Consider the following 26,434-nt stretch of genomic DNA (forward strand, 5'->3'; position numbering starts at 1 on the left):
TCTGGCCTTTTGCTGTCTCTTTTTTGGCCTCCGCCCTGGTGAAAAAGAGAAATGCTGTCTGTGGCTAATTTCAGAAAGTGCCGACTTAAAATGATACGTCTGCTTTGTAGGGTTTACATGGGTCAGAAGGGTTCAAAGTTCAAATGTGCTATTCACTTGGGAAGTATAAGCAAAGACAGTATATGCTCTGCTTATCTGATATTTATTCTACCTTTCCCTTTTTAGCCAAGTCTCTTGAGTCACACTGGGGTTTTTTTCCATCAAATCCTGTTGTTTGGCTTTTTATTTTATCCCTCCTAATTTTACAAGATGTGACAGTAAATCTATCATGTATGCGTAGGACCATGTGGGGTATTCAAACAGTCATTTGCATCCAGATGTGTTAATGGCTTTGGGGTATCTCCTGATAATGTGGTTTTTGTGCTGTATGCATTATGCCGTAAAAGTTAATGTGCAGTGTCTGACTTTAAATTCACGAGCGCAAGAGCTTTTCAGAACAGAGCTCTCAGCTCCCCATATTATGTTTCGGGTATTAAAGCACAGCCAGAGTGTTTGGCAACATCTCCTGGCCTATAATTCTGAATGGCCTAGCTTTGGTGAATTTGTCAGCCCAATAATAATCCAAATACACCCTAGCCAGAGCTGTTGGTGTCTGGGGAGATGGGGCTCTGGACTTAGAGAAGCAGGAGATTTGGCCAGTTGGGCCTGTACTACAAATGGCAAGTTGCTGTAGGAGTGTGGAATAGGGGTAGGGCCACATGATAGGGGGTGAGGTGCCCGTGCAGGCGTCTGGGAAGGGAGACAGCTCAGCACAGAGTGGCAGATGATTATGGTTGTTGTTACTGAATAGAACCAGGGACTCAGTGCTGGGGAAGCCTGGATTCCTCTCCAGCTTTAAACAAAGAATCCCTTCAGTCAGGTCACTTAGAGCTACATTTTGAAGGCATTCACTAATTTGGGGGGCTGCCTTCTGTGGGCTGTCTAGCCTTTGTCACGGTGGGCCTAATATTTCAGACAGCCCCAGCATCTCCTGTCTCTGGTATGTGCTGCAAGTGCTAAGTACCTCTGAAACTCAGGACATGGATGTCTCAAGCTGAACACCAAGAAGCTGATGCTGTGCAGATGGCATTAGTTGTGCAGTAAGTGTTTCCCTCTGCACAGTGTATTGCAAGGCTGAGGCACATGGGCGGAGTCTGTAGTGCTCCTATACAACTTGTGTCAGTAACTGGCTCTGTTTGAAACCATACACTCCTTCCTTGGCAGCCCTTATATTTCTCTGCTGGTGGCTTGTATACCAGAGCAAGAAGTATGAACAGAGTACACAGAGTGTACTGAAGGCAGGAGGTTGGATGAGGGAGAGGAAGGGGAGGCAAAGAGGGCCAGAAACGCACATGTACGTGTGCATGTGTATATGTACACATGTAAAAGAGAGGAGAGACTTGCTCCTCATGCCATCTGCTTCAGAGGGAGTTGTTTTTCTTCCCCTTTTCTGCTTGTGTTTTTGGATATTATTGCGCTTCCACACATGCAAGTGGTATGTGTTTAGGAGAGGTAGCAGGGAACTAGCACTTTAGCAGACTGGGGCCTAATGTTCCAAGAAACCAGCTGCAGTGCTCAGCATCATGAGTGGAAACCCAAAGCAGATCTTCACAGAGCACACAGGAACACCCAGAGAAAGGGAAATTAGATGCTGGTGGTGAATGCCACAGTTTCTCTTGATGGCCGCCTACCAGGGTATCCCTCTAGCATTTCTATGGGGACTAGAATCCCTCTCCATTCTTAGTAAGTAGAGGTGCTTTACTGGCTACTGGTCCATCCATTTGCACTCCGAGGACAGCTTTTCAAGTTTCATTAAGCACAAGGACAACAACTGCAACTGGGCCACATGCAAGGAAGAGGGGGGGCCACCCCCCCCTCTTCTTCCTCTCACCCTTCCCTTCATAAATGTGCACAAGGGACAGCCTCAGTGTGGACCCAAAGTGTTGGGGATTTGCGTATCCAATCTTCTTTTGTAGCTTCAAGACCCTGATAGCCCTTTTCTAACAGTTGGTTATGCTAGTGTTCTCTGATGCACAGTTCCAGGGAGATCTGGATCTTCCTATCAATCATAAAACTTCACTGCTCTGCATTGCGTTGCACCTATGGCATGTTGAGGACATTCTGGAGTATAGCAGAATGTCCTCAAACATGCCGTAGGTTCTTTGTGGTAGAACACTGTCCTCGGCCATGGAGGCTACAGATGAGAACGCCAGCCATAATTAACCATGGCGTGCCTAATTTGATACCATCAAGGACATGTCTTGAGACCATGCCCACCTGTCATACAGGCCATCAAAGAGCCACTAGATGGGCTAGAATATTGCCACTACATGCACTAAATATGGCTGGGGTATAAGAATGGCTAGGTTCTTTTGACTTCATGGCAGTCATCCCTGCTTACTGCTAGGGCTGGATTGGGTCCCTAGAGTCTGGTATCTTTTGGCCAGCTCATTTGTTGAGTGTGGGGCATACCCGTGACCACAAGTTTCTGGGCCTTGCAGATCCCATGAACTTGCAATGTTCTGTTTGACTTCAGCAAAGTATTTGCCCTCACTGTGTATTTCAGGTGCAGCCAGATTAACGGGCTAGGAAAGTGGACCAACCCCTCCCCGCCAGTGCTCCTCTGGTGCCTTTTACCTGTTATTTGCTCCCAGCTATCCACTGTGCTCCCAGGCAAGAAGACATTCATCAGTGGAAAAGTCAGTATGGCTTGGAGTCCTTACATGATGGCAAGGAGCTGCTTCTGCATAACCATCAAATAGCTCCTGCTCCACGTTTGAAGGTCACTCAGTGACATCTGCTTCTCTGCGCCACGTCTGCTCAGCTTCAGACAATGCAGGAGCCTGCAGAGTGGGAGATAAGAGGTGGTTCCCAGGGCTCCCTTTTTAAAAGGAAATGCAAATCATGCTGTGCTCTTCTTCCTTCCTTCACTCTGTCCCACCACCTGCAGGCAAAGCTCCCCCCACCCCATTGGTTGCTGTTTCATTGGCACTTTCAGCATGTAGCATTATTAGCGCTCCAGAACTGACTCTCCACCCATACCTACCCCAAGATGCCTCCTGCTTAATTCTTTAGTGAAGGAAAGGATATGCTGAAGCACTGCTTTCCCAGCCTGGTGGCATAAGGACTACCAAATTCAATCAGTGTCCATTGGACTTGTACAGCTCTTCAAAGATGGCTTTCTCAGAAACACTGCTAGCCCAGGAGGGGCCATGGTAAATGGTAGGGGTAGATTAAGATCATGAAACAGATTGTTTAAGGAAAGGTCATGGGAAGTGAATTAGAAGATGAGGATAGTTCTGATATTCTCTGGTTCTGAATCTCTCCTGGCGACTCTGGAGTTCTGCTACGGTTGGAAGGCTGTAAGGGGGGCTCCAAAATGGAGAGGGCTGGAGATTGGTGCTGAGGTCCACTGACAGATCTGAGCAGAAGGGTACCTGGGACAGCAGGGAGTCCTGGAGGTCAGAGCTGAGGTGCATTGGCTAAGCAGTGTGAGAAACAACTCTGCTTCAGCTCGGTGAATTCACAAGAATCTGCTACTGTCTCTAAATCTATCGCACAAGAAGAATGATGTACACATGAAGGAGCCTGGGAAGAGTTTGAAATGAGTGGAGGAAGGCAAATAATGCGTAAGCAGGCACCAGTGGAAATGCCTAAGAATCTAGGGAGCCCTGGTAAAGTACAGCCAGGAGCGACCTATGTTCCTGGTCACCACGTGCAACGTGAGAGCAGTGGACTACTCCTTACTGTCCCACAAACACATGTGCACGTGTGTGTGGCCAAGGAACCAGCATACATCCATGTGTACTGAAAGGCCCAGTGGAGGGTGGGGGGAGGGACAGCAAAGCATGCTACACTGTGCCGAGTGGGTGGCACAGCCAGGGCCCGCTGGTGTAGGGAATGTGATTGGGTGGGGCCGGGAAAGGCTGTAGTAAGAAATGCAGCCAGGAGCATTGGGGGTGAGATAAGCAGAGTGAGAGATGTTTTCTGGTACCACTTGTTGCTGCTACACCCCATTTCAGGCCATCAGCGACCTGTGAGTGCTCCTGTGCTTACCTCCTATGCATAGCTTACACCAGGATTGAACTTGGCCCTCACCCTGGTTTCTTTTGGCCCCTCAGAAATGCTGATATCTGGGGGAAGTGGCAAGTGGAGAACCAGTTAGGCCCTCCCTCCTGATTAGTGAGCCCAGCTTGGCTGGCTGCCTGGCTTCCCTTCAGACAGATCCTGGTACACCCAACTTTCCAAGGACAGGCAGGAGGAGCTCTGGGGCACTGTGTCTGGTCCGGACAGGTTGTCTTGGTTACTGTCTTGCATGAGTCCCACAGGGCAGGATCTGTAAGGCGTCCTGTCACAGTCCGTCAGGTTCTTCGGCAGGGAGTTCAGAGGCCTACTAAAGCCCTCTCTCCATGACTGCCTTGCTGCAGCCTCCCCATGCCCAATACAACTGTCTGTGTACAGCCAGTGAGAATGGAGTGCTGCAGGACAGCCCCAGGCAGGAGGAGGATGGAAGTGATGAAGGGCCTCTAAAAGGCTGACAACAGCAAAGGCACTGAGTGCAAAGTGGAATGAATCCTGGCTTCATCGAAACAAAACATTGATGGTAGCTGATTCCACCCAGCCGTCGCAGATGTGCTATGAGGAAGAATTTCCCCCAAAGGCCTCAACCTGGCACAATGCACTGGCTTGATGCATAGGGCCGTGTCTCCCTCAAGTGGTCGGTCCCAGTATCCATGAAAGCCTGATGCTTAACTGCAGTGGGAGCAGACTGGTTTCTAGATGGCAAAGTTATGAGCTTGATCCTCACTGATGACTGTAGCGTGAGTATGGAGCTGTGCTGCACTGTGCTAGGATTTCTGAAACACTGGTTGGAGCGCAAGAGACAGGTTCTGGGTAGATCCCACAGAGAAGCGCGAGGTTGCCTTGTAGCCATTTCATTGATCACCCTGAAACTCAGGCTCGTTGTCTGCCAGCGACTGGAATTTTGCTTGTTAGAATCAGAATGCCCAAACCAGAGGTCTTGTATTACATAGATTTTTGTCACTTATTAGCATCACACTTTATAGAATCAATCTCTTATTAGAATCAAAATCTTAGGCTATAATCTATACACACAGGGTTTTTCCTGCTGGCTGTTAGAATCCATGAGTAAAATACAATGAGGTACCGAAGTCGTACAGAGCTTCTTGACAGGACTCCACACAGGCTGCTTCTCTGCTGACTTGACTTTACTGATGCATATTAGAACCACCAGTTATTAGAATCAAGTGCTCTGCCCAACGTGATTGTAATAGCTAGCAGACAATGTACCAAATTGGGGGCATGCTCCACCCCAGACCTTTTAGCTAGAAACCAGAATCAAAATAGAGATGGGGGTTTTTTTTGCTGTTTTGGGGCATATAATTTTATATCTGAATTCATAACATATCTGAGCAGGTTTTTTTCCCCCTTTGAAAAGACCATTTAATGTGAACTTCTTTCATCTAATTTTCACACTTCACTTGTTCCTGCTGGCAAAGAACAACCCTGTGTCTTGCTCGTTTCAAACACTATGGACACAGAGGAGGATCTTCCCTCATTTTATTGTGCTTTTTCAGGGAGGCTCAGTTTCACATCTGGAAGATGCTGGTAAGTGGAAGCTATAGAAGAGAATGGATTGATTATGAAGTAGAAAGAGAGGGTGCATGAGCCCTGTCCCTCTATGAACAAGGAAGGGTCTTACCTTTAACATTAACCAGAGGAAAAAGAGAAAATGAGCCACTAAAAAATGCTGCAGGTGTCAGACCTGAAGAGGGGAGCTGGTGGCTGTGGCTTATTAGGTTGCTCAAAACCAGAGTTGATGGCTCTTGCTCCTATGCAAAGGAGTCCACAAAAAGGAAGTGGAAGCTTCTGAGAAGTGAAGTCTTCCTGAGAAGGGACAGGAACTGTCTTCTGGTCTTCTTCTGATTCCGGAGACTCCTCCGCCAGGCCTTGACTGGGGGGGAATAAAAAGACTGGGGACTGTTTCTTTGGTTTCCCCCTCAGGAGAGTTACATCAGCACTTGGAGAATGCTTCCCAGGTAACAGCGTTTAACATCTGGACTGCTGATTGCAAAAGATCCCAGTGCGGTGCCTGGTCAGGGGGCCGAGTCAGCCACGCTAGATACATGCTGTCTGAATTGTCCCTGTGGGCAGCAGTAGCTGCTTTCAGACTCTTTTAATTTTGTCTAAGACTAGAAGTTTTTGAGAGTTTAGGGGATGAGGGGTCTGACAGAAAGGAGAGGTGGAGTCGGGACCAATGGCCCCATTGTATGGCCTCACCCCTAATCCCAGCCTACTATACTGAATATGGGAATCTCCAACATTGGGATGCTCGGGGAAGGCCTATTTTGTGGGTCTGAGGTAGGAACTTTGATTAGACTCTGGGTCTGATTCCTTGTCTCAAGTCCTGGCAGAGGAGGAGGCTTTCTCCCTTCGCAAGGCAGGCACATTCTGTTGCCTGAGCCAAAGCTGAAATTTTCCAGTGCTGTTATTAACTCTCCAACTTGGAGATAAAGGCTCTTCTGCTGTTGCCTGGAGAGCACTCTCAGCAGCAATACCGTGACAGCTTAAGTCCTTCACCGTTTCCAGTGTGTCATCATATCAACTGTCCACTTGAAACCACTGACACTGAGCAAGACTACAACATAGAGCCATAGTCTTTTTGTCACAGATAGTTCCTTAAGCAGGGGCTGTAGGCTGGGCAGGGAGGCTTTTTATCCTATCCCCATGATATACAGCTGACTCTGGAAGCAGGGGCTTCAGGCTGGACCAGGGAGATGATGATCCCTACTATCACCCAGTGGCAGAGCTGGCTATACTGGTTTTAGGAGCTGGACATTCAGGCCTGGGTTCAAGTGTGCTTAAGTTCTGTGTGTCTGAATGATGCTCAGTTCTTGTCTGCGCGTTGTTTCCTGGTCTTGTGATTTTGTTGGGTAACAATTTCTGCCCTCTGTCACTTCCCTTGGTATGCAGATGATACACCAATTTACTGTCTGCCCTGCTGAGTCTGCTCTAGCAGCAAGTCAGCAGTAAGCATTGCCTTATAACTAGCTTTTCAAGTTACGTGGTCAGAAATATTAACCTCACCTGTTTAGCTTGGATTATCTGGGAAATTCAAAATAATGCAGTAGAGGCCTGAATAAAAAGTATTCTTTGTGTCTATTCCCATGTAAACTAAAGACTCCTTAGCTGGCAGCTCACAGTTTCCCTCAGGGCTTGGAAGTGCCTGGGGACTGGTAGCAGGTTTCATGTACCTGCAGTTTGGCAGCAGGTCTTTCACTAATGCTTGTGTGAAGTATTGTAGGAGTTGTCCTGTGCTCAGATTCTAGTATGAAAAAACCCAAGCCTTGCAGTGGATTTCCAGCCAGTGCTGCACTGAGCTTTCATCATTCCAGGTAGGGGCTACAGTTTCCCTCCAGTAACATTGTGGTAGAGCTGCTGATGGAAGCAGGTGTGTCATGGAGCCTGGAATTCCTTCCCCTCGTCTGAGATGGGAATAAGACTGCAAAAGCCAGGAAAGGCTGAATTCAGGGCATCCAGCCTGCTACAAGTGGCACGAGCAGCCTCTGTTTGTGGCACATGGCAGATCAGGGAGGGGCAAGCATGAAAGCAGAGCAGTGGCGTGTACAGGGAGCACAGGGCAGGCAGCAGAAAGCAGAGCACCAGCTTGGGCAAGGGAAAGGAATTGGCGCAACGCATGGGGGTGTCACAGGGCTTAACTTTTGCCATGCCTATCACAAAAAATGGCTCTCACTAGCCTATCTATTCATTGTATTCTCCTAACAAATAGCTGTTCTTTGGCCGCAATTCCCTGATCCCTACTGCTGTATGAATTCTCCCTCTGGGGAGTCCTGATAAATACTGCAGCGAAAAGACCGACATCAAAGGCACAGGCTCTTTTTAGACCCTATACTCCCCTTGGCTAAGTCCAGCCTATGACATACATGGCTATCTTAATCAGAGGCACCACGGTACAGCATGCAGATTAACTCTGCTTTGTTAGAGGGCATTACATCATCTCTGGGAACTTTCCCACTGGAGTGTGTCTCATCACCTGGGGAGGGCCTCAGGGCTGGCATTAAGTAATACATGCTCTGTCTGCTCATTTGCCATCACATAATCATCCAGAGATTTTTTTTTAAGGAGAGAAGTAGCCATTAAGACACTCCAATTTGACATCAAACATTAGGCAGGGTATAGAACTTCACCTGGATCTCTCTGAAAGGAATTATTCTTCCCTCCACCTAGGCCAGTATTGTCAAGCCCAGTAGCTTATAGTTGATCTAGACCCAGACAGTGGCCCAGGTGACCTCCTGAAAGGATTAATGCTACAAAACTGCCATTGAATGTGTCTTGGCTTTTTAACGTCTTTGATCTCCCACCTGTGCAAAACAAAGAACCTTGTGAGACAGACAACACGCAGGGGGAGGAGATGGTGAGACTGTCACCTGCAGAACATAAATTATTTCGTTTCAGGAGGGGGTTCTGAAGATGGATTTCTGTGCTCCTTTTGCCTGGATAGATGAGATGGACTTCACAGACCAAAATCCCTTAATCTCCAGTATACTTAACTGTATTAGTCAGATTACAGGAGTCATATACACAGTAATTGCACTCAACAGAGGGCCTGCTCAGAATTTCACGGTGGAAAAAAATGAATTATTCATGTTCTGTAGTCTCCCTTCCAATCCACATGGAAACACCAAGGATTCATGATAAAAACATGTTAGACACAAAGAAATGTCACATCTGAAATATAGCATGGGCTTGATTTACAGTAATTAGCCATAGCGGTTTGCAACAGCTGTTCTGAATGAAATATACCACATTCAAATGTATTATCTGGTGATCAGGACAGAAATTTCTACTTGGCACAAAGGAAGAAATGCACTGGGTAGTCTCATGGCTGGGAAAGGTGAGGAGCTGCAGGGCAGCCTATGGCTCCAAAAAGCCAAGAATGGGGGTCTTTCCAGGACCTCCAATAACAGGCCTAGGAAAAGCAATGGCTGAGCATTTGCGAATGTCACTGGTGACATCTGCAGAACTCTGTAGCCTTATGTAGAGCTGAATCCTGTGATGGTTTGCGGGGCAGTGTTTGATGAGCCAAATGAAGGTGCCAATATGGTGGCCATCCTCTTTTCTTGAAATGCCATTAGAAAACTAACCTTGCCTTAAGCCAGGTTAACTTGTTGCTGTTCATTGAAACAGCAATAAATTCTTGTTAACGCTGGAAGGCTCTCATAAAGCATTGTGCTTGATGCTTGTCCCAGAGCTGCTCACACTGGGAAGCTAATACCTTCCTCTCTTCCCAAATGTGACTGGAATTTCTGCAAAACACTCCTGAATGATAGGCTTGCAAAAGATCCAGACCTGCCAGCTAGGCTTGAGCTCCTGCCCTGAGTAAAGAGGGAGAAAAGGAAAGAAATGTAGAGAAAGTAGAAAAGGAAAGCAGAAACAGTCTGGCTTGCTTGGCTGGGGATGTTACCGCCACAGTGAGCCCAAGTCCATAAGGATGGGAGTGCCTTGTATTGACCCGTGAATAGTAAAGAGGCTGGTATGCATGCAAGAAAGGCAGTCAGTGAAGATGTAAATTGAGGAGTCAGTGGGTGAGAGACAGGCTTGGGGGGAGGAGGGGAGAACGGGGATGAATGTGGGTGTTGTGTGTGCCCCCCCCCCCCGTCTTTCACTCAGCAACTCCTCAATTTACATCTTCACTGGCTGCCTTTCTTGCATGCATACCAGCCCAGCCGCTGGCTTCTTTACTGTTCATTCCATCCAGGAAGAGCACGCACCAACTGCAGAACCTGAAAGCTTGCTTTGAAAATTTTTTTCCAACTATTTAAGTTGGTTTAATAGAAGATATCAGATTCACCCAAAGAATCTTGTCTGCCTATGTCCTGAGACCAACACGGCTACAACCTACACCCTTGTATTGACCAGATGTTTCTTACTAGATAAGCCCTCCTTGGCTGGCAATGATGTGAAGTACTGGCAAAGGGATGGGTGATACTGCAAGAAGCATGGGGGCTTGGGCAGGGTAGTAAAGCATCATATACAACAATGGGTATCTAGATGGCTTCCATCACTGGGGCATCCTTGGGCTCTCCTCCCTGCCTTCAAAGAGAATGAGGATACTGCTCTGACTGAACACCACAAAGTCTCATTAGGAAATTAAATTGGGGGTGGGGGAGGAGAAGGAATGAAAAAAAGTTTTTTCTTCAAGGGGAAGGGGTTTGCAGCCTATTAGAGAGAAAATCTTTATGTCCCCTTTTTTTCATCACAATGTGCCACCTTATCAGAGATGAACATGTTTTGTGGGCAAGGTTCTTGAGCAGTATTGCAACTAAGCAGGGATGACCAGGGCAGCAGGACAGCACAAAAATAATAGGTGTTACCAACTGGCTGTATCACCACCATCAGTAGCTGGGCACCGTCACTGCCCCCTGTGCTGCAGCTGCCCAGGTCGCACAGCTTTTCTGTTAGGCTTCTGTTTCTGAGCCCCAGTCCAGCTCCTTAAGCAGAGGATGCTTCTCCACTTCAGCAGACTGCATTTAAGTCCCACTTGGGCTGAAAGTTTTTAAAGCCTTTTTGGAAGTCTTCATGCAGCATCTTGCTGCATTCCTGCATTTTGCTTCGTTCTTGCTAATGAGCTGGTGCTGTTCTTGGGGAGAGGCATCCTTCTCTTTATTCTCACGTTGTTGCTCACATTGTGATGGGCCTAAGCAAACAAAACCTGTTGCTCCTTTTGGCTGATTTAAAGTAACAGCTCTGAAGTGCCGGTGACAGAACGACCCAGTCTATCATCTTTACAGCCAGTCGTTTGAATACACAATGCCCATTCCTGCTCCTATTTTCAGAGCCAATATCCGAACATGGAGAATACTTTATTGTCTAAGGAATACTTATGCAAACAAACACAATGGCTTAATAGGGAACACCTGGAGAAATCTCCAAAGGAAGTGCTGTAAATTCCACCTTCCTTTGTATTTATGGGAAGATTTTTCACTGATATTTATAGTTTCCCAGACACGTTGTGGCTCTTTTGCATAGATTTGCATAGAGTGTTACATGAGTTGATGATGCATCGGAGATGGAGGCATTAATGGCGTGCCCTCTGTTTCTACCAGATGGGTGCCAATGACAAGTCTCTGACAAATTCCTAACCTTCCTCCATTGTCCGTAATTGTATCCATGCCTCTGAAAACACCTGTGCCAGGTTTCTCAGGAAGTGTTAATTGGCTGATGGTTAGTGATTGCTGAGTAATCAGAATACATAGGCTGGACAATGGGAATGGTGGGAAAGTATTGTTTGACCATTGCATCTGATGCGGCACCCTGGGCTCGATTTGACATGGGAGTTGGGTTTTGCTAGTAGGGATAGAGAGCTGTCACTGGCAGGTCCCACGGAGGGAGTGGAATGTCAGGTTTGAGCAGTGCTACCTAGCACTGTGTGCTGGTTTCGTGGTATGCTTGTAAAATATTTGTTCCACATGAGTATCACCTCCTGGTGGCTGGCCATGAAACAGATAAGAGATCTAGTACCTGTGCAAGCTTGGGGAACTCCTCAAGCAGCAATGGCCCCTGTTCTGGGAGCTGAAGCAGCAGGGTTTTGTTCCCAGTCACCCAGAGTGTGTGCAGCACAGACACGGGCTGGCTTTTCAGTTGCGCTGTGCTCTGGCTCTGCTTGGCATTGTTGTAAGTCAGTAGATTTGGCAAAGGACAGCGATGTTATGCTGGTCCCGATCCAGTAAAGAAGGGCTAAATGCCTTCCGATGTTCTGCACCCAAAATGGAGAGCCTTGCTATCTAGTGAAATTCTAGTGGTGGTTTTAAATCCTTTTGCTAACTCAAGAATTTCAGTATTGATAGGAGAGTAGCACATCTGATAATGGCCCCATCCAGTATTTATGAAGTACTGATTTTTTGAAACAAATCTTTTCTTTCCTGAAAACAATATGAGTTTTCTTCTGTGGAAAGTTCCAGCTGGGCAAGGCTGAAACCCTCTTTTTAGCCCAAAAAAATAGTCCACCGAAGTGTGAACATCTCCCTTCAGTCCAACCCTAGAGCAGAGCTGCCTGTGGGCATGTGTGGGGGAACTGGCCTGTAGTCTTTTGATGGTTGCACCTCTTTTCTTTCAGGGTGACTGAACCCCGCAATCACTGAACAGCCATGAGTTGACTGTTCAGCCTGGGCCACAAGCGCTATGTTCCCGAGGCCCTGTGTTTTAATAATAGTCCCCTGAGCCATCATGCACTAGTGCCATCTCCTGGAATAAAATAGTTCCCCCTTGGCTATGTCACACATCCCAGTTAGGCCTCAGTATAGAGGACTGTGCTGCTTTGGGGGGACAGCATCCTGGTCTGTCACTTGTGCTGCCCACAGGTGGAGGTCTGCAGGTGTGCAGGCATGGAGTGTGATGGCACATGGCATCTTCTAGGACTTCACTTGTAGCATGGGGTTTTCACATGAAACCAGGTAGTGTCACATGAGCCTGAAGAAAGGGTATACAGCCAGCTTCCTTAGTTAGTCAGCTGCTTTGGCATCTTCCTGCTGTGCCTTCAACAAGGTCAGGCCTCAGGGGCTCTGCTTATTTTAGATTTCTCTGATACAATACATCTGGAAGAAACCTCCCTCCTGCCTGTAATACCGACTCCATTAAACAGCTTCTTGTTCTCATACCGCAGGGCTCCGAACTGATGAACAAAAGGAGCATTGGCAGCCACTTCCCTTAAAACACGTTCTCTCCGGAAATATATCTGTTCCAGAGTGACTGGCTGGCCAACTCGGTAGAATAAGGAGAGAATATCAGGAAAGGGGAGGAGGGGGTTGGGAGCAGGGGCATTGGGAAGATTGGTAGATGCATCCCCTGCCTCCCATATGCTTGCTGTGAAAATAGCATTGGAAGCCAATATGTTTAACCTCTGTTTAATCAAAGTAGCCCAAGAGAGAGGAAAAGGGAGAGAGCTATACATGCAGTGTTGTGAATGGCTTCCTTTCATAGCCTGGAGGGATGGGGGGGGACAGGACTAAAAGGGCCCTGAATAGTTTTCCCCCTTTTAAATTTTTAAAGCTCCTTGCCCAGCAAGAGGGAAACCAGAGTTAATTATATTGAGTCTATCTCTTCCTCCTTGGTCTGAGATCAATCTTAACAAATTGTGCAGCTCCCAGTGTTTGCAAAAGGAAGGTGGGGGAGAGGAAAGGACCAGTTTTTGTTAGTGTGATTACACTGCCACCTGGAAAGCTTTTGCTGCAGTCTCAGTGCTGCTTGTCCTCCTTGGCAATTTGCTGGGCAGGCATGGGGCATGAATCTTGAGAAAGTCTGGCAAGGATCCTGGAGAAGCAACACTGCCTGGGTACCTGGTGTTATATTTGGAGTTCCTGAGCACTCAGTGTGGGTTGCTGTTTCTCTAAGGGTAGGAGATTGACTCAAATAGAGTCTGTTCCCAGTGGTATCTATAGCCATGTGACCTATCAATGGGAAAAGAAACCTGAAGCAGGGCAGTGTTCAGGGATTTATGATTTTTCCAGTTTATCCCTTGTAATGGGATGCCCCTGATCCCATTACAAAGAAAGGGAAAGAGGTCTGGGCCTCTAAACATCTGGGCTGCCCTGGCCAGAAGGGGCAGGACCTGAGGGATATATATAAGTGCAAGAGCTGGGCAGACTGACCCTGGCAGAGGAAAGGAAAAGAGCTTTTGAGCAAGAATCTGCAGCCAGGGATGGTGAGTTGGCCTGGGGAGGGGCCAAAGCTGGGAAAAGCAATAAAGGGGGCCCAAGGAAAGGCCAGACCTGAAAGAAATGCAGCAGAGACAAACTGAACCTGAAGGAAACCTGATAGTAGGAGCCTGAGCAACAATCCTGAGGAGTCCTGCACTGAGGTGCAGTCTCTTTTTGCAGGGCTTGGGTCCCTCTGAGGAGCTTACTGAAACCCATTCCTTTATAACCACCTTTGCCACCAAGGACCAGTGTTTCCTCCTGTTCTGCAGCATGCTAGAGAGAGGTGCACTAAATAGTGGGCATTAGGGCTCAGAGTTAATATTAGCTTCTTTAGAAACCTCTCTATGGTCTATGGGTCTCTATAGCACTGCCAGGAGTTTCCTTAAAGACTAAGATATATAGGATGAATGCTTTGATACTACATTTCATCAAGACAGGCTTAGAGGACATAGGTGAACCAGTCATCAGCATTTTTGCTATTCTTCTTTCTACCCAAGCTGACCCTAGTGTTTGCACAGGAATAGGAGAATTGTGACATGTCTACATGGTGATCAGAGGTGACTGCAACACAGGTAGACATTCCTGCAGTGGCTTGAATCCAGATAGCACAGGTAATGCTGAATATGTGATAATGTGGAATTCAATGCCAGCTGTACAAACCCATCAGTACCCTGGGCACATACCTGGATCCCTTGGTGCTCCAGAATTTTGTTCCAACTTGTCTCTGCTGCTGCTGTTCCCCATGTTAGTGAGATTAAAGCCAGTGGGGGTATGCCTTCCCTTCTTGCAATCACACTGATTATAGTGTAGCCATAACTTTTATGAAAAATGCCAGGGTAGAGAGAGCACAAGAACAAGAAAGAACAAAAGCAACCATCTCCATAAGGGAGCACAGCATGTCTCTGTAAGAATATGCTGCTTTGGCTGGTTCAGCAAAAGGGAGCAGATTTCCAGCAATCATGGAGAGTGCAGAGCAAAGAAAAAAAAAAAGGTGGAAGGGGAGGGGGAGGGCAGAGGGGAGAGGTTGAGTGGGGGGAGGGGAGGCCAAGCAAAAGTTATGCAGCTAATTCAGATAGAGTCAAGCCAACCCCTCTGCCAACCTGGTAGCTGTTTTCCCCAGTAGTTAACTGTTCACAACATATGCCTTGCATGCATGGTGCAGGTCCTTAGTTGTGAGCTTAGTCCATGGGCCTCTAGTCTGCCTTCTTGCAGTGATGCTTTTTTTTGTATTCTAAGCTTCAGAACAAACTCAGATTCTACACTTTGGAGAGAATACATTTTTTTGCAAGTGGCAGAAAACAGAAGCATTTGGAAATAGTGCCAGATTGCAAATGACAAATATTTTTCCTTATTTGTCTACAGTGCTGAGATGCTCTACTAATATTGTTTTTAAAAGTCCCATGGATATATATACATTTCATATATATATGAAATGTTTGGGTGGTCAGTGTTGCTGTTATGCACCAAAATCCTTGATTTAGATGTATTCCTTTTTTTTATTTTCCTAAATTGCCCTCTTCCTCCCAGAGGCCTTTCTTTCTGCAATGGCAGGAGTTCAGGATTTCTCCTGCAACAGTAGAAGATGTTGCAGTTGCCTAAGGCACAGCATGGAGTGGGCTGGATTACATTGTTAGCCAACTCATCACCTGTCATAGGCAAAACAAGAAGCACTCAGTCGGTCCATATTGTTCTTCACCCGCTCTGCAATGGAGCTGGCACTGCAGAATCCTAAGCCATGTGGTGGTGGGGGGGTTTCCTGAGCTACTTCTTGCTTCTAAATATAGGATACACTTCTGTAATGGGATCAAGTAACCAGGATCCTTCAGTATGAGTAAGGGGACAGACCAGGTTTGTTTCATCTCCAGGGCTATATGTCTAACTAGCATCTGATTCTACTCTATTCATCATCAGGCTGCAGTAACAGGCAGGCAAAACCTGGTATTTGACTGTGCGTAGCCTACAACAGAGTTCCCAGCTGCTCAGTTGGTGTGTGCCAATGGCTTACAATCTTTTCCATGCTGTGACCACATGTAGAAATAGCTAAAATAATTCAGGCGCTCCTCTCATCTAGACATTAATAGAGGAAGGGTTACAATCCTCCTAGCACCTGAGCTTGGAACTCCTGCTGCTTGCTTGATGGATGCCTGTCCAGTTCTGAGAGCCAGTGGTTGTGTTCACACAAGCGTGCAAAATTGGAAGCTGTGACTGAAAATATAGCTATTAGTATTTAAATCTAAATATATTCAGCTACATCTGGGATCTTAACTGACTTTAATTATTAAGGAATGAATAGAAATCTATTGCTTATCTGTTACAGAACCTATCTTCAGTAATTAAGTAATGACAGTTAATTCTTTCCTACCATTTTAATATACTGCTTTTCCATTTCTGGTTGTAGAATTCAATCTAAGAATCTAAGTGTGAATCTTATCTGCTTCATGCCGCATACATGTAGTGCATTGCCAAAGTAGGGTTATTTCCATTACAGGTGAATGACTACAACAGTGTGATCAGTAGAGGTAGCCAGGGCGTGTAAGAATGGATCCTGCCCATTAAGGTGTGATTATAATTGAACTGACATTCCCATGCCACCCTTCTAGAACGCTTGTGGTCATGAATGATCTGCCTACTGAACCGTGTTTCTCTGTTCCTTTGTAGATCTCTTACCGAAGCAAAAAGCCCTTTCAGGATTTTGTCACTGGTAAGCGACACAATATTTCCTTCTCTCAGAACTACTGTACTAGTTTGTGCAGAAGCTTCTATTTTTGTTACTGCACATTGTTCTGTGTCAATATGTGCATATGTGTTGGGGGGGTACATGTATACATCTGTTACTGGCACTTAAGTCTACTGTTTCGGTGAGTCTATAAGAACCTTTTAGAAAGGTTATGAATGGCTGAAATAATTGAAAAACATTCTTTAATGGATGCTGAATTACCTTTCTCTCTTTGGAGTAGCACTAGTGAACACTAAATGCTCTGATAAACACAAGGGGCCTGATAGTTCACTCTGTGCTGGAGTAACTCTATCACAATCAACAGACTTACACTCATGAAACTGAGCAAGCCCAGTAATTGTATTGTTTGGGATGGACCAGCAGTGGACATCGTGGGCTATTGATGGGCTACTTCTTCTTTGAACCTCTGGGGTCAGGGATTCGGTTTGTCAGATAGAAATCAACAGCCACTAGCTCAAGAGTCTATTAAAGCAAAACAGAAGAACTGGTAGTTTGGCCTTCCTTTGTATTTGAATCCAAGACTGGTGCAAGACTATTGACTTCATTAGGGTCACCCCTGAATTACACCAACAGAATTCAGGGGTGCCTTTCAACAGATTAACTTTCTAACGGGCATCCACTAGGTGGGTTTATAAACTAAAATGGAGGTATGTGCCAAGACTCAGCTCTGCCAAGGTTTCAGCCCCGACAGCATTTAAAATGAGTCTGCATGCCTGCAAGTGTAATTATTTCTGTTCTGTGGTGGGGTGGGGAGGGAGAATGGCCAATGGCAGAGTCAAATTTTATTGTTGCATTTCTGTAATCTTCAAAAGGAAACAGAACGGGCACCCTCCATTCTTCCTGGGTAAACTTTGATGGATGAAAACTGAAAACTTCAATTGAGAAATTGACATGATGATTTAAATAAAAGCAGGGATGCCTCAAAATCATTGTGGAGGCTCAGATATTCCTAAGGGCAGGATTCAGGAGACCTTTTGAAAGATCAGAAGGCAAAGTGATATGTAGGAATAGAGCAGCAATTCCCCTCAGGGCCTTGCAAAGGAGCAAGGTTTAGATAAAGAACAAATGGAGCAGTTTGGTTCTGTAAGAAAATGTGAACAGTCAGAAAGGCAGGAGTCCTGGCTTTACCTGCACCAGGCGAGACAATGTCGTCATCTGTAACCTTTCCAGTGACGGGCTTGTTTCAAACCATGCCATAGCGGGTGCTCTTCCACAGCTACCTAGTCATTTCACTTGTTTTCATTTTGCCACACAGATGTGATGGCAAATTGCATGGGAAGTTTATTAAACCTGGTTATTTTCCTGTTAATTCTAGGATCCATCTAGTTCAGCCACAGAGACTCGGCTCCACCTCCAAGTGGAGAATAAGAGGAAACAAAAGTGCCCCTAGTACTAACACCCTGCTATACCTTGTATGAAAGGTTGAAGTCCTAAAATGTGATGTCCCAAACTAATTGGTTTCTAGAAACCACTGACAAGGAGGCAAATTAAATTTGAGGTGTGTTTTTTAACATACAGAAGTTCTTTAGAGTCAATAAAGTATCACTGTTGGTTTTAATAGTCTTAGACAGTCATGATGAATTCTGGATAACATCTAGGCTTATTTATCTTGCAGAGTAACTAGATGTAATGATGGCACAGAGCAAAAAGGAGTGTTTACATAGGGGAATGACTTCATTTAGAAGGGGAAAAAGATGAGAGAAAGCGCTACTAAATCACGTTCCTGTGTGTTCAGAATGAGCAGCAGACAAATCTGCACTTACCAGATGGGCACATAGAAGAGTGAACATATCCAGGTTACCCCTTTCTTGAATCTTGTGCAGTTGTCCCAGCGTGTTAAAGATGGTCCCTGGGGCACAATGCTCATGACCATTTCACTATTGACAAGTTGAAAATTATCTTGGTGAAACATGAATGTAACATCTCTCAGAAATGAGGGAGCAGCTTTAGAGCTAGTGGCCATTTCATATGGCTCTTTTAAAGGCAGTGAAGACACTCCCAATTACATTACCTGAGAATCTGACCAGTTTTTTTTAAGTTTATTTATATTAGGACCTGTTAACATGAAAATTGCATCATGGAAAAGTTGGACAGAACTATGAAGTTCAGACAGGGCATGTGTGCCGTCATTTATTGGGTGTCTGTCATAGCCTGGAAAAAAAACCAGCATTAATTCAGTGGGTCTTTGTATAGGGGCACACACGGACCCATCCTGGGCAAAATAAGTTACCCATAGAATCTGAGTAACCAGATCTTTCTGTATGAAACTTCCTTTTAAACTTTAGACTTATTCGATGGCTGATTGATTGAGGCAAGGGGTTAGTATTCAAGGTAACAAAATGGCTTTCATTGCTTTACTTAAACCCAAAAGAATATAACAGACCTTCATGTATAACAGGAGTAAGCATCTCATCCTTTATCTGCCTCATCCAAGTGAGATCTGCTGTCACCTTAAGGAGGTTGGCTTGAGCATATTACTATAAACTCTTCATTACTCAGCCCCAATGATAGCAGTGGTGGTTGGTGCCCCAGGTAGGCCATCCTTTTAAGGCTGCTGGTATTGTTGGGGAAAACTTGTCCCTGGTTCGTTGGGTGGAGGCTCAGATGAACAGACTACTCAAAATTAAAAAGAACTTGGTTTATTAGAGAATGCATTCTGGACAGACTCATACACAATTGGAGAATTGTGAAGAGGTCTGACCCCGTACAATAGGTGAGGCGAGTTCATATAGAAAATATGACATCATAAGCACAGCAACAGCATATACCAATCAGCATTTGCCATGACTTTGTTAGTAATACGCATGTTTCTACTTATTTTTAGTGTAGCAGTGTTAGTTTAGGGGGTTTCTTCTAGCTTGTAACCACAGGGTCACGTCCCGTTCTGGGCTGACTCAGCAGGCCAGTACGTGACCTGCTCAGAATTGTTTTTACACTAATTTTCTGCTTTCACTGGACTAGGACAGGATTGTTCCAGTTTGCTGTAGCCTAGCGGTTTTGGGTCATGTCCTCTTGACTTCCCCATAGCCTAAGCTGGGTACGTGATCTGCTCGCTTACACATAATGGCAATTCAACTCCATTTTATTTCCCTTCAGTATAGCTGTCTCATTCTGCTCAGAAGACACAACACGAGAGATGGGAAACCTGGTCTACCCTGAGTATGAGGCAACCAAAAAAGCTTAACGAAGGCAAGGCCTAGAACTGTGGTTCCCCCAAACAAAGGACAGATGTTTGTGGTGGCTTTAGTGTGCCTTCCTTAAATGCTTCAAGAAACAATATAAACTGAAACCTTGCAGCTAATTAGAGAGCTTTAGTAGTGCACAAGTACACAGGGGACCTTTTCATTGTCTTAGTCTTAAACCACCAGTGCAGTAGGGCAAAGATTTTGCTGTACATTGCTGCATTGGCTATGCTTGGGCAATGGTGGTGGGATTTTTCACAGGCTACAGGTTGTGGGCAATAGTTAAACTGGAGGTTCTCTTCATTAACAAATCGTTGCCTAACAAATCTTCCTCTTCCTGTTCTCCACCCACGGGTGGCTTTTGTTTTGCTGTGCCTCTTCCACTGCCATGCTCAAAAGTTTAATTTTCTTTAGGGGGAGGGGGACCTGATGATCAGCACATAGGGATCCAACTTGGGACTTCTGTCAGTACTTGAGCCCCAGATTCAGCTAGAGCTGGACCCACTAGCCAAGGCAGCAATAAATTCCTATCCTCTAGACTAGGTACACATGAGGACCTGTAATAACACCCTTGCCAGTGAGTTGCATTAGCAGAACTGACAAGAGTACAACATGGCAGGGACTGTGATATTATAGACTTCTTTTCACCAGCATGCTGTCTGTTTTTGTGATCCAGTAAAACAAATGAGACTCTGAATGCTAATAAACTTATAATGGGGTGGAGTTTATTGAGCACTGCACAGTCTTATTCCTTTCTCTGAAGCATCTAGTATAGCTACTGTTAGATACCAAGCAAATAATTTGTAGCAAATGTATTTAATGACTTCTACTTCTTTCAGCTGGCAAATTGTCCATGAATAGATTTAGTTGTTCAAAATGACTTGCCAGATACCTTATTTGACTAATTCTTGGCCTGTTGCTTGCTTGGAAGCATTTGGGATTTGAAATGCAAGCTGCCATGATTGGAGGCAAGTCGCACGGTGTTTCTCTTCCTTGGTTGGATGACCATAGCTGAATAATTCTTAGAACTGATGTTCCACTATAAATACTTGTAAACCCATTCACTTGAGGGAAGCCTCCACAAGAGGCATCTGAGCAGTCAAAGTGAATGCATTTAGGAGTACAGAAAAATATTTGTGGGGAAGCCTCTTGCTAGAGTTCATTCTGCTGAAATACTGGAATTGGTAAGCTACTGGTGGGCCTGCAGCCAACTCTGCCACATATAAAAAGATTTGGTATATAGCCACACATTTTACATATGAGTGATGTCCCTGCAAACATATCTAATCACTGGCTAAGGTAATGACTGCAGAGCTAAACTAAGACGAGATGGATGAGGACCCAGATCAACCAAAACATTGCAGCTTTTATAATCCTCACACCTCTGTTTCAAACTACTGCCAGTCCAGCTCTTCCTGTCATCTTCCCCTTTCAAGGTCTTTCCTCCACTGGAAGGGGAGAAGCTATTCCTGTTCTTCTGCTTTTTGTGGTTTGTGGCTTTCTTTCAAGTTCAGCTTGTGTATCCTGGTCTGACCTTCTGGCATAATGGCTTCTCATCATGCTGACATGAGGCCCACTAAAGTTAATCCCCTCCAGTAAGCCTGCTACGACTCCCTGGTGAGACTAGAGACAGAAGAGAAGAAAACATAAAGCCTTCTGTTATGCATCTCAATGCCCTTTACATTATCTATCTGTTTAGCTGACCTGTAAGTATATTGAGACAGTGTCTTATGCAGTAGCCAGCACACGGTCAGCACTTAACTGGAGGTGGAGCTGTATGTGGCAAGTAGGTTGCTGGGAGAAGCATGCAGAAGAGTGGCAGGGCTGAAGATGATGAATGGATGCCTCCCTGCTGTGAAATGAGGACATAAGACATCCCTCATCCAGGCAGGACAGAAAGATTCTGCAGACCTGAGTAGTAGTCGGGGAGATGACTAGCTGTCAGTACGATGCTTGGCATCTGGAAGGCAACAATGCAAGATCCCCCTTCTGCAGCAGTGTCAGATTTCTACCTTAAAGAGGATCCAGTTTTAATCTGCCACTGTATCAGCTTTATTCCAAAATCCTGTTATAGGCAGATGGGAGGTTGATAGAAGTGCCCTGCTTCTTTCTGTTTGATTGTAGCCCTATTGGCTGAGGGGAAAAGAAAGTCGAAACACTGCCCCTTGGAGGCATGATGGAGTAGGCAGGCTTCAGGTTCTACACTTGGCCTTGCTGATGACTGACTCCTTTGCTCACTCCTGTAAAATCACATGTGGGTCGGTGTCTCACAGCAGGTGGGTATGTTGCTGTAGGCACCTAAGCAGCACCTGTAGTATTTGTTTATTAAGTGTCAAATACCAGCAGCTCCCAACTCCCTTTGACCTTAACCACCCCACTCCTGACCACAGTAATGAGAGAGGTACCTGGCACAGGGATTTGAAGGGTCTTAAGAATTAGAAGCCAGGCAAGCTGTGAAAATCCTATGCCTGATAAGCTGCTTGCAAAAACAGCTTCAGTGGGTTACAGCTCTGTGACCTTAGTCTGTCCCTCTGTGTGCAAGAGCAGCTCAGTATGGAATGGCCCCTCTGCCTTTCCCTATGGGACAGTATTAGCACTTTTCCCAAGGAAAATACATATTTATATGGCAACACCAGACTGGCAAATTATTCAGACATCCTTAGCAAGGGCAGAAAAAGTGCCTAATGACAAGAGAAGATAGCTGAGCTGGGCTGAAGGCATACCTTTCATTAGAGGATTCTTCTCTAGGTTCTGTGCGATGTACTTGTTAATATCTCTGCTTGTTCCAAGAAAGGCCTTTCCATTTTCGATCATGCGGTTCCTGCTGTTGAGTTCAATACAACACCTTCAAACCCAGCGAATCGCCTGAAGGGCCTGGATAAAAGTGTGTGTGTTGGGGGAGGGATGGTAGGGGAAATGTGATTGCCAGGGTTGGAAAAAGTGGTGTGAAAGAAATATATACCTTTCTCAGTGTGATTCCATTGAGACTAGGGAAGAGGAGGGGCTGCATTCCAGTCCGTTACACCTGGACATCAGTAGACTTAACTCCAGACTTTAATTTTGTATAGTTGAAATCCAAACCTAGCTCTTGAAGAAATCACTAACACAGTGGCTTGGAATTTCTTCTGGTCCTGGATGGCCACATAACACCTATTTTAGCCCTACCTCTATCAACATTTAAAAATTAATGTGATCTGAGAGCACACCTGGGTGAGATGCTGACTGTAAGTGTCTCTGTCTGAGAACTGGCTGTAGGGTCCAAAAGACTTCAGCAAGGTTAGTGGCTTCCCTTATGCCCATACTGCACAGACCCATTTCATCTGGAATGTGTGAACAGACCTGGAATATGATTTATTTCATCACAGTGGAACAATCAAGAGGCTCAAACCATATTTACAGCTTGCTCCCGACATTGGCAGCCTCAGCATATTGACTGTCTCAATCTAATTTACTGTCCCTTATGTGCCTTGGTGCTTCAGCATGAACTTTCTCACTTCCCTGTGAATGAATTCATTTAGGAGGCTGGCAGTCTTGCAGGCTACTTGCAGGTTCATGTACAGCAGAAACCGGTATGCTCAGGATGGGCAGGGAAATCTCTGTTCCTACATAAACCTCCAGGCAGAGTGTGGATGGGTCTCTTCACCCCTGTATCAGAGGCACAACATGGAGGGCCAAATTTAGAAGCAGTGTAAGTTATGCATGGGGAATTGAGTGGAAATTGCACACAGAGAGCACAGAGAAAGAAGAGGAACATGAAGGGAGTAAGGCGACATTGTCTTGCATCCTCCTGTTGTTTTTCTTCTGCAATCCTTTCTGCTGTCTTAGTAAGGAACTAAGAGCAGCAGGCATATCTCCTGTGTGACTGGCTCAGACTAATTGTTCAGGTCACTCCTCATTGTCAGCGACATGATGAGGCAAGAGGCAGCACTCACAGTAAATAGCCAGGGGTGTCTGAACAAGATTTCCATTAATGAAAGAAACAGCCAGCTAGGAGATGGTGATAGAAAGGGAATGCTGCTGATGGTACGTAGTCAATCTGTGGTACTCCCTGCTGCAAGAGGCCTTTGAGTAGCATGCTGTGGCCTTTTCTAATGGCTTCATTTTCATAGCCATTAGCAGCTAATGCAGGTGCAGCTACTGGTAGGCAAGTCTCATGTTTAAGGTGATCCCCACAGAGATGAGGAAGGAATTTATTTTCACCACGTAGTGCATATCTGGTTGGTTTGTGGCATATGTTTTCTCTGAGCATTGGGTATTGACCATGGCTGGAGGTAAGATGATAGACTAAAAAGTCCACTGGTCTCAACCTGGCATTTCCTCTGTTCCTGTGTAGATGAGGCAGCCAGCTCATCTCCAGGAAAGCTATTTGGACTGTCTGTTTGCACTGTACTTAGAAACCAAGGGTGTCTATACACGTGCTCCAGGGCGGCAGAGGAAGGGGAGGGGTGTATTTTAATTAGAGCAGTTCCTGGATAGCCACTCTAATTTAAAATGCTGCAGCATCACATGTATTCAGCATCCTGAATTTCAAAATGGATGTGGGAGCACTTGAACTAAAGCACATTAGACAAGTTTTAGTTAAAGTACCCCCCACTGCCATTTTGAAACATGGAGATGCTGAATACACGTGTTGCTGCAGCACATGGGAGTGTTTTAATTAAAATGTTCCAGCAGGCTCAATTAATCGAGTCTGCTCTGACACGTTCTAATTAAACGCATCAGAGCATGTATATAGGCACCCCAAAATACTTGGGGCTGCAAGTACTCAAGCCAATGAATGTAGCGTAGCTACATGTGGCCCATGTGACCCATGTAAATACCATAAAACCTCCATAGCCAATAGTTTGTAGCCATCATACCATCTTCAGCCTGTTCAAGAGGCTTCCACAGAAGATCCTGTTTTCCTGGCAACATGACAAAATGAAGAGTGAGTTGGAAATACTTGAGTAACTGGAGAATTTGTTCTTGCGCAAGTAGTACCTAAATCTGGTGTCTTAAGAGCTTCTGAATTGCTGAAGGGTTTGGAGGGCTGGGGAACTGAGTGAAGTTGTATGAGACAGCAGAAGCTGGAAGGTGCAGGCACTGGTGAAGTGCTGATGGGAGCAGTGAAGGGGTAAAGCACCTAAGAGAAGAAGAGGGTGGGAGAAGTGAAGATAGTTTACAACTACAGAAAAAAAACAGTGCAATAGCATCACCTCCAGTTTGCATTAGATGATCTCTGCGATCCCTTTCAGCTTTGTAAGCCTGAGTCTTTCAGTGTCCTGCTGTTAAGTCACCCAGTAAAAGTTGTCATGTAAACAGCTCCTGCCATTTGTTCAAACTGTTTAGCTCCTGGCTGAGCAAAGGCCTTTCCCAAGGTGCACTTGCTGGTTGTTTGGGGGTTTTTTTTAAAGAAACCCATTCTTCAGCAGACTTATAGTTGGCCAAAGCAGTCTTACAGTAGCTCACTATGCCTTTTCCAGTAGCCATGTGGCCACCAGTGAACTTGATGGAAACCTTCTTGCCATTGGCCCAGACCTGGGTGCTAGACCTGTTAATCCAGCAATAGTAAGGTAGAATGTTTAATGACAAAATTCTCCTTCCCCCTATTTTAGGTGCCACTGAGTGTAGATTTAATTACAACCTGTGAAGATAGCTTCCAGTGCAGTAATCCCAGGTTTCACACAATCTGTGGCATATCAAATCAGAACTCAGAATTTTAGGTCTGTATGTGAATCACAAGCAGATGGCTGGGAGGAGCCAATTTGATAGCTCTTCCCATTGGTACCAGACCAAAAGTTAGAAGGAAGCCAAAGACTCCTCATCAGTATAGATCTTCCAAAGGTGGTGTACGTATCCCTGTGGTACATGGAACAACCCTGAGAGCAGAAATGGAACACAACCAAAGACAGAACCCAGTATGGCCAAATTGCATAGAGGCTGATTTGAATGAAGGGCTGAGCCAAAAGCCAGAAACTCCAGACAACTGCAGACTCCTTCCAAATCATAGAGCTGGTGCTTGTTTGAAAAGCCATCTACTGCAGTTCTAACAGCTTCATTGGGTTGGTATTGGCTTTAGCAAAGCTGTATGGAGACACTCCAGTTTGCAAACAAATATACAGTCTGAATGGATGATCTTTTCATGTCAGGATTGAGATTTGAACCCCAAAGATCAAGCTTGAACTAACTTTGAGAACCTACCTCTTATGAAGATTCCTCAGGGACACTGGAGTAAAGCCTTTATTATGCTCACAGTATCTGTCATTTGACTCTTCTGAGGTCTTTAATCTCAGGTTCAATAAATCTATAACCTTCCTACACACACGAGGCCAAATGCGCCTTGTGCAGCTCCATTGACTTCCCCAGGTAAGCATATCTGGCATGGGAGTAGAATCCAACTCCTCCTCCAGAGCTTCTGCAAACTTGTTAGTGAGTTGCTGAATGAATAAATAGGAAACAGTTATTCAGCAAGTTGCGGAATAAATACATAGGAAACAGTTGTAAATAAATAGGAAGCAGTCCTCAGGTCTGAGGAGCTGTTCAAGAGAATCCTTAGCCAGGGCAGCAAGCTCTTGAGCTCAGTCTCCAGGAAGTCTGGGAGAAGAAACCAATGTGTTTAAAGAGTAGGATAGTTTGCAAAGAACGAAAAGGGAAGTGAAGAGAATGCGAGGCAGAAGAATTAAGAGGCTGGGAAAGGAAGTGCTGGGGAAGCGAGAGAGAGATACAGGGAGTGCAGCATGCAGTGGTGGTGGAAAAATTGA

The 26,434-nt window shown here is 45.6% G+C and overlaps 1 protein-coding gene across 11 annotated transcripts in view; it reads left to right on the plus strand.

The window, feature by feature from the left end:
• Positions 1 to 26,434, plus strand: part of LINGO1 (leucine rich repeat and Ig domain containing 1) — a 512,521-nt gene that overhangs the window by 169,897 nt on the left and 316,190 nt on the right. For all 11 annotated transcript variants that reach the window (XR_002087061.2, XR_009455599.1, XR_002087062.2 and 8 more), the window contains one exon: positions 16,434 to 16,476. The gene's annotated coding sequence lies outside the window, so the exon portion shown is untranslated. The remainder of the gene's footprint in view (positions 1 to 16,433; positions 16,477 to 26,434) is intronic.

This window comes from Alligator mississippiensis, chromosome 11 (assembly GCF_030867095.1).
Source record: "Alligator mississippiensis isolate rAllMis1 chromosome 11, rAllMis1, whole genome shotgun sequence".
Lineage (NCBI taxonomy): Eukaryota > Metazoa > Chordata > Crocodylia > Alligatoridae > Alligator > Alligator mississippiensis.